Below are 8,442 nucleotides of genomic sequence, written 5' to 3'. Positions count from 1 at the left end.
ACTGGAATGGGGCAACTGGAAGCGTGAATATTTTAATGGCCAAATGCCATAAGAGTGTATTTCCTTCTGCATGAGCACCTTCTCCTTTTCTAACCAAGTAGATCCTTTTCTAAGCTTCGAAGCAAAAGATGAACGTTCATAATCTCAATTGCCCGAAGACTCTAAGGCAGATAGTATGGAATATAATACGGTCCAAGCTTAATGTTTTTATTGTTTGTCTGATTCCTCAATAAATATTTAATTGAGTAACCCATGGCCTAGACAAATATTGTGGCCACAGAAGGGAATAACAATAAGCCACATGACAAAAAATATTTTCATCCCAAACCTATTTGGCCACAGGCTCACAAACTTTGTCATAAACCTGGAAGTGCTTCTCCAAGGTTGATCTGGAACTGATAACTAGGCGCTATTTATAAACTTTGGGAAGATTTTCTAGAGAAAATGTTTAAACATGCTTTTGGCAAGTGAATGTCTTTGTTCAGTTTGTTTTCCAAGCTCTCTTTGATACATTCATTTCCCTTTTTCCTTTGATTTACCCCAAAGTCTCAACAGAGAAAGTTCATTCTTTTCAGATGACCAGCCGCAAACCATTTGCTAATGATTGAGAGACCCTGAGGACATATAAAATGGTGTTTTCCTCAGCCCAAAGCCTAGCGTTTGGTAGCACAAGGCCATTGCCAATAATGTCTGCCTCGCCTAAGGGCATAAAGCAAAGCTTCCCTAATCCCAGCAGAGCCTGCCGGACTCAGGATTGTGAGGAAGGAGGGATGGTCCCAGGAAACTCAGCATCTTCTTTCAGTCTTTCTTGCGGTGAGACCGTCTGCTAAGTCGGGGCTCCCGCGGCAGGGCAGGGCCACTCCCTGCCAGACGTCTGCTAAGTCGGGGCTCCCGCGGCAGGGCAGGGCCACTCCCTGCCAGACTACGGTGGCTGTAGCTGTGGGATCAGGCTGGAAAGTGACACTTAGGAAGCAGTCGGTGGGAGGTACGAGGTCCGTGCGAGCTCAGTTGAGTGGCAGTTCAGCAAGTGCTCACCTGGTAGGTCAGGAGTCAAACCAGAAAAGAATGAGTGGGAGGCAAGTGTGGGTCAGGGGAGGCAGGTGTGGGGAGTGCAGGTGGGGCCACTTCTGGACAGGCAGATACCAAAAAGCAGAAGCAGGCTCCAGACGCCTTGCGCCAAATGAGCAAACCTGAGTGCAAAGCATTGAGGCTCCAGTCCATGGTGAGAGGCCTTTACCAAGACTTCTCCGGGGGAGGCCAGTGGCAGCAGCATGGGTGTGGGGGCAAGGCTACGGTGGCCAGGGCTCCTCCAGGTTCCCCAGAACGCCTGGCTGGAGGAAGGAGATCTTTCTTTCATTTTAATGGGGTGCAAATATGTTAGAGCTCTCATGTGAGGGTGAAGGAGTTCTTGTTCCGCTGCGGAAACGGCATCATGCCATTGGGCCCAAGATGCCTCTCAGTAAGACTTGGGAAAACAGTGGATCAGAGCCTTGAAGAGAGGGGGACCTGCATTTCCCAGCTGATGGTACATGTGTCCCTGGAGGCATCTGGAATGGCTTTAGGTGACTCAGAGGGAGTTGTCACTGGTTGGAGCCTCAGGGGTGAGGGGAGGGCAGGAGGGAGGAAGGAAGGGACAGGAGACAGGGCAAGGCCAGGTGAGTAGCACCATGATTCACAGTCAGGCCCCGTGAGTTCAAGGAGGCTCCTCCCGCAGAGCCCACCACATCCATCCTTCTGACCCCAGGCTTAAGCCAGCCAAGCCAAGGGCTTTCTGGAGCAGCTTAACTGAGCTAAGACGGGGACCCAGGGCTAGTGTGTGAGGGAACTCAGCCTTCCTCCCCTCCCCCTCCCCAACTGCCCAGACCCATGCAGGGTGCTGGGACCCAGTTTTCGGGGAAGAGTAAGTGGGGACATGGTTACTGACTCCTGCTCAGTTCTCAGGGAGGCAATGGAGCTGTGTGATCAGAGAGCGGCCGTAAGTCACAGAAAATGAGGAGTGCTTTGGAATAAACAGATAGTCGGGGTTCAGGAGAGAAGGGAAATCAGTGCACATGAACAAATGTTTCAAGATGGTTTTTATTAAAAATAAAAAAAAAAGAGAGGATGCCTTGTTTGGGGGGTTCAGTCGGTTGGAGCATTGTCCCGTGCACCAGAAGGTTGTAGGTTTGATCCCTGGTCAGGGCACATTTGGGAGGCAACTGATCCACGTTTTGCTCTCTCTATCCCTCTCTCTAAAAATCAATAAACATACCTTCAAGTGAAGATTAAAAATAAAATAATTTTTTTTTAAAAGGAGAGGAGTTAGCAAGAGCATGAGGGTAAGGTGAGAGACAAAATACCTTTTAAGGTCTTCCCACCTCTGTCTACCAACATGGGATGGGTAACAAAAATATACTGCTATGCAAAGGCACAAAAGAACTTGGTATAAAGTAAAAGAGGTATTTTTAATCACTGGGAGAAAACTACATTGTTGAATGAATCAGGTTGAGACAATTTACACTAAAAAAGAAAAAATACAGTGAGAACACTATTTCACAAATACCAGTTTGATCTCTTTTTAAATTTAAAAGATGGACTATAAAAATACCATAAGAAGCCATACAATAATATTCTTTTATAATCTCAGGAAAGGGAATGCCTTTCTAAGTATACATAGCACAAAAACCTGAAGAGTAAAAAAAGCTTTTTACCTGGTTAAAAGCATCATAAGCAAAGTCAAAAGACAAAGGATGCACTAGAAAAAAAATTGCAACTCATATCTCAGATAAAGGGCTGGTTAACCCCATATATAGAGAGCTCCTTCAAGTCAATTTTTAAAAGACTACCAACTCCATCGAAAAATGGGCAAGGTACGAGGAGACAATTCACAGAGAAGAAAATCAGACGAAAAGTTAACGTCATCTGCAATAAGAGACGTGTAAAATAAAAATGTCATGAGGTAGGTTTCATTTTGTTCGTTTGGCCTCTCAGATGAGCAGTCACAAAAAGCCTTCGTGTGGAAGTAAGGGAAAATGCACGCTCGTACGCTACTCACTGTGCATGTACGTCGTTCAAACTTACAATAATGCTTAAAATATTCCTTTATCTTACATTTTAAAGCTTCCTTTTTATATAACTTTTCAATATTGTGGCATTTGGTATATTTGTAGTTTAAAACGCAGTAAGTAGAGAAATTTGCTAATTTCTTCCTCAGCCGAACGTACCTAATGAGTAAAATCTTTAATTTTGAATCATTACCGCCACTTGGTGATAGCATATGCTAATTTCATGTTCATATGTTCTGGATAATAAATTAACCTGTTGAAAAATAAATTTATAGCAGCTTAAGCTGTCTCACACACCACAGTCTCAAACACACATAAAACACAGACACCTAGAACTTCAGATACCATTAACCCATTAAGGGCCACATCAGATGTCAACAGGAATCTCAGTGAATTCTCCAGCTCTCACCATGGAATCTATCCAGCACTCAGCGAGGAGGTTTTGTGGAGGTTTTGTTGTTGGTCGGCCCCTCCTTAAATCGTCAGGGCTAATGAGAGCCTTTAGCTCCAGGACTGTCATCACTGGTCCACTAGATGTCACTCTCACCTAAATTAATAGTGCTTTAAATATTGTACAAACTCCATTTGTAAGACCAGACACTGACGGGACACCAGGCTGGTTCCAAAGAGCAAAGTATTAATCAGCATTACGGACACGTGCACTTTGTAGGTAGGAGGCAGGCGTCCAGAATCTTTGGGAAGGGAGGGCTGCAAACAATAAAAGAATGCTATGGGTTTGGAATCTGAGATGATTGCTCTGTCTGTAGCTAGTTGTACCTGAATGAAGTGAGGAAACAAGAGAAAAAAAAGAGAGGAAGAACATACCAGGAAGAGAGCACGGCAAGGCAAAGGGCCCGAGGCAGACAGTGAGAGCCAGGAGCCAGTCACGAGGAAGCAGGGCCTGGTCACACTGGGTAAAGTAGGTGAATTTTATTCTCAATAAGATGGGAAGCTGTTGAAAGAGACCGTGATTCTTAACTTTCCATGGAAGAGCCCTCAAAGTGAACACATAATTATAAAGAATCACCAAATTGAGAAAATTTCTATAAAATAGGGGGCCTGTATTCTTTAAAATATCAAAGGACAAAAAGAGCTTGAGAAACTGTTCCAGAGTAAAGGAGACTAAATACTAACTAAATACAAACTGTAATCCTGGGCTGCATCCTGGACCGAATGTTCTAAAGGACAGTATTGGGACAACGGACAATATTAGAACAAGGATTGTAGATCAGATAAAATTATGGTATTAATATTAAATTTCATGAAATTGACAACTGTGCCATAGTTATGTAAGACAATATCTTGTTTTTAGAACAGTGGTTCTCAACCTTCCTAATGCCGCGACCCTTTAATACAGTTCCTCATGCTGTGGTGACCCCCAACCATAAAATTATTTTCGTTGCTACTTCATAACTGTAATTTTGCTACTGTTATGAATCGTAATGTAAATATCTGATATGCAGGATGTATTTTCATTGTTACAAATTAAACATAATTAAAGCATAGTGATTAATCACAAAAACAATATGTAATTATGTATGTGTTTTCCGATGGTCTTAGGCAACCCCTGTGAAAGGGCCATTCGACCCCCAAAGGGGTCGTGACCCACAGGTTAAAAACCGATGCTTTAGAGCAAACCCAATAAAGCATTGAGGGGTACAGAAGTATGGCTTCAGTGTTCTGAACCCTGTTAGACAGTGGAGGCCTGCAGTCTGCTAGGTTCAGAAGTAAGTGTAGCCCTGGCTGGTGTGGTCAGTGGGTTGAGAGCTAGCTTGTGAACCAAAGGGCTGCCAGTTCAATTCCCAGTCAGGGCACATGCCTGGGTTCTTGGCCGGATTCCCAGTTGGGGACATTCGAGAGGCAACCGCACATTGATGTTTCTCCCCCTCTCTTTCTCCTTCCCATATGTAAGGAGGCAGTGACCTGACTATTGACCTTTTACTTAAAGGGAGTAAAAACTTCAGTAAGGAAGCTGCAGTCTAAAATCATGAGCCTCGCAACCCTTATTTTATATAATATTGCTATATTTCTGTATTTTGTTTTTCACTTCATCCCCAAAGCAGTTTCTGTGATTTCTATATCCCTAAAGGAACTTCAAAAGAATACAGACTACCCACTTGGGAAGGTGTAAGATACCCTCTTCTCGTCTCAGTAGATGGCAGGCGCTCTTGGATGCTGAAAACTTTGCTCAGCCTCAAATTTTTCCAGAATTGACATTCCTAAGAGCTCCTGCTTTAAAAGCCAACTCAGAACGTGACGAAGAATTAAGCCCTCAGTCAACAGTCGGCACCAACGGCGTTAGTTTAGAGTCTACACTTGATCTGTTTGCTAAAGAGGAATGTTGGGAGACACAGAATATACCAGGTGAAGAGATGGTTTGGGCTGAAGTGGCCATTTTCAGCACCAAGCATTTTTAGGAACACCTTACAGGTAGACAGCGTGCTAAGGCTGTGGACAAGGAACAGTTCATTTAAACATGAACTCTGACCCTCATTTTGTATCTTATTACAAGAGGACTTCAGCAAGGTTGGGGGAAATTCAAGAGGGATACTGTAATTCGGGTTATTTCAGTTTAACGTCCGGGGAGGCGTGACTGCTGACGGGCACTGTCCCTCCAGGTGACACTCTGTTGACCAGGAAGTTGTCTGCACTGGCTGTTGGTTTTCCAAAGGAAACAGAAACAACCAGGCGCACCCTTTTCATTTTAGAAATTATGTAAAAAAAAATGGGGCACGTCCAGGAAAAGGGGATGGTAGTGCTAAAGCAGTGCCAAGGGGTTCTTGTTAAGAGAAATCCAGATAAATTGAGGTGATATTGCCCAGGGAGGACGACCCTTAATTACTGTCTTCACGGATGTAAAACAATGCTTAAGGAGAAGAGAGGTAGCTCACTTGCCGTCCACTGTCGCCGAGATAGAAACAGGAGAGAACGAGTTCCCATTTTAAAAGAGTACTTTTTAATTCAACATTTGCATGTATTGATCTTGGAAAGTCAAACCCAGAAATGAGCCACCCTGGGTTCCCAGAGGCTCTTCCGAAGACGGTACCACCTCCCCCGTAAATATCGGCTGCTTTCCGGAGGAGCTCACGGCCACCCTCTGAGGATGTGAGAAAACGGGAAGGACGCTCATTACCCACATGGCGCTCAGCTTTCCCACGGCCCTCCTAGGGAGCCTGAAGTTCTCACGTAACTACTTCTTTCTCTCTCTGACTGAGGCATTCAAGACGTCCATTAAAATGGAAATGAGACCTGCTGGGGATGAACCGTACTGCTATTATCAGCCATTAACACCTCCTCTCATTCAGTTATCAAGTTAGTGAGTCATGCATCTGGGACCCGGAGTAAATAAGGGACAAAACAAGTTAAGTTCTGATGATGGGGAAGGAGTTGAGAGAACCGTGGGACATGGGAAAACAAGGACAGAACAAGTAGATACGGGGAAAACTTGGGAGTTTTTCTGGGGAAGCCAAGTCCGGGTGGGTCCTCACTGTTGGTGATGTCAGAATTCACAAGACTAAGCTACTCCACTCTCTTTTCCCTCCCTCCCCTCCTTTCCCTCGCTCCCCATCCACCCTCCCCTACCCCCCCCCCCCCCCCCAGTTTCTCCCTTCTTGCCTTTTGCAATGACTTCTGTCATTTTCGCCAGAACCATACGAGATATCAGAGGCACGGTCCTCGGGTCTCAACACACCTTGAACGCATTTCGGTGCCACTTACCTCCCAAAGAGGAATGCTCTTTCCTCATGCACTGCACAGAGGTAAACTGATGCCCTGCCCCCTCTTGTTCACCGGGACGCTCCATTCTGGAGCAGGGAAAGCCTTCACCCCAGACTCACGCACCAGCAGCAGCACCGACTTCCGACACCCCTCGGGCCCCGTGCCTTAGAAACACAACCCGTGCGCCTCTCGCCATATCGGTGCTTACATGGAATGACTGTCTATGTCACTTACCGTCATTTATTAACTTTTTTTGAGTCCAGAGAGTTCGCTGTTTGTTCTGTTCATCTGAGGACGGGGTTTGAGACTCTTTCTATTGCTTTCTAAGTCCTTGGTGTGCAATTAATCTGTGAGGCCAGTACTGTCCTCCGTAAGCTTTTCATTTAAAAAAGCTCCCAGTAGGTGGGTTTAACTCAGAAAGCTTAACTGAGCCATTGAATTTTGTACTCATGGTTTCCCAAATAAAGTTTATTGCAATAGCATTGTGCTGAAAATACTAAAATCACTTTAGTATCAGAGACAATATTCTGAACAAGATATAGCAAAATATAAAGGGTTAGCCACAAGTACTTAGCATTTGAAAATTTTCCTCTGTAATGCCTAATTATCATCGTTAGTTCGCTCCACACACTCCTACTGCGTGCCCACGGTACAGGCTCCGCGCCAGGCACCACGCCCGCAGTGTGAAAAAATCCAGTCCAAGGTCTAGCAAGCCTCTCCACCAGTGCTTCTCTCCTGAGACGGATAAAGCCTGGAGAGGACTGGCTTGTATCCCAGAGGTCCGGCCTGTCGTAAAGTGGGGCGCTGGGCACTTGCCACCTAGTTTCTCCTGGGAAGGGCGGTATGAGGGGTGGCTAGCTTCCAGGACAGATTACAGACGTGATGTATAACCCTGCCCCGGTCCATTTCTGAGGGCCCTGCCACCCTACCCTCCAACCACCATCAACGCATCAGGTTGAGAAAACACTGTAACTCAGGAGAGGCGGGACCCATCTGTCCCCAGGATCTTCAGAACCAAGACAGAAAGCCCAGGACACAACAAATAGCTTCAGGGCCTCTGCTGGCACCAGTGAAGGCACCTCTCAAAGCGTTAACAGTCCTCATCCTTAAAGAATTTGCATTACTTTAATGCATTATACATATTTACTTGAAATATTATTTTCCCTGCAACAGGCTGTTCTTCTTGTGCTAAAGCAACAGTGTTGGATCTAGAAATTCAAAATGAATAGTAGGAAAATGATACCAGATGTGTTTATTGTGCATAATGACCCATATGTCAAGACTGGACTAAATTTTATGGTAAAACCTATTAATAAAATAGCTTACATCACTATTGTTTTATAAATGTCTCTAACATGTAGCTGTTTTCACTTTGGCAATCTCAGATTCAGGTACAGATCCATCCATGCTTTAGTAATCATCGCTACGTGTTCATACTTACACTGAACAGAACAAAGGATAAAAATTATTCAATCATCTCAACAGATGCAGAAAAAGCCTTTGACCAAATACAACATCCCATAGAAAAGCAATTTTAAAAAAATGCAACATTTTTACATAATAGAGACTCAACAAATTAGAGAAGGAATGAATCTTAACATAATAAAGGTCAAATATATGTAGCATGTGCAAATATCTGATTCTCTACACCTTTTACAGATCCTGGCTGTTATAATATTTT

At 44.5% G+C, this 8,442-nt stretch overlaps 1 long non-coding RNA gene across 1 annotated transcript; it reads right to left on the bottom strand.

The window, feature by feature from the left end:
- Positions 1-5,977: 5,977 nt before the first annotated feature.
- Positions 5,978-6,958, bottom strand: LOC150002500 (uncharacterized). The gene is made up of 2 exons (XR_016512615.1): positions 6,885-6,958; positions 5,978-6,293 (listed from the first exon to the last, which is right to left on the bottom strand). It is a non-coding gene; the product is annotated as an uncharacterized LOC150002500 (long non-coding RNA).
- Positions 6,959-8,442: the final 1,484 nt, after the last annotated feature.

The sequence above is a fragment of the Furipterus horrens genome, unplaced genomic scaffold, assembly GCF_987537825.1.
Source record: "Furipterus horrens unplaced genomic scaffold, mFurHor1.1.pri manual_scaffold_8, whole genome shotgun sequence".
Taxonomy (NCBI): domain Eukaryota; kingdom Metazoa; phylum Chordata; class Mammalia; order Chiroptera; family Furipteridae; genus Furipterus; species Furipterus horrens.
This window is presented reverse-complemented; position numbering and strand designations above follow the sequence as displayed.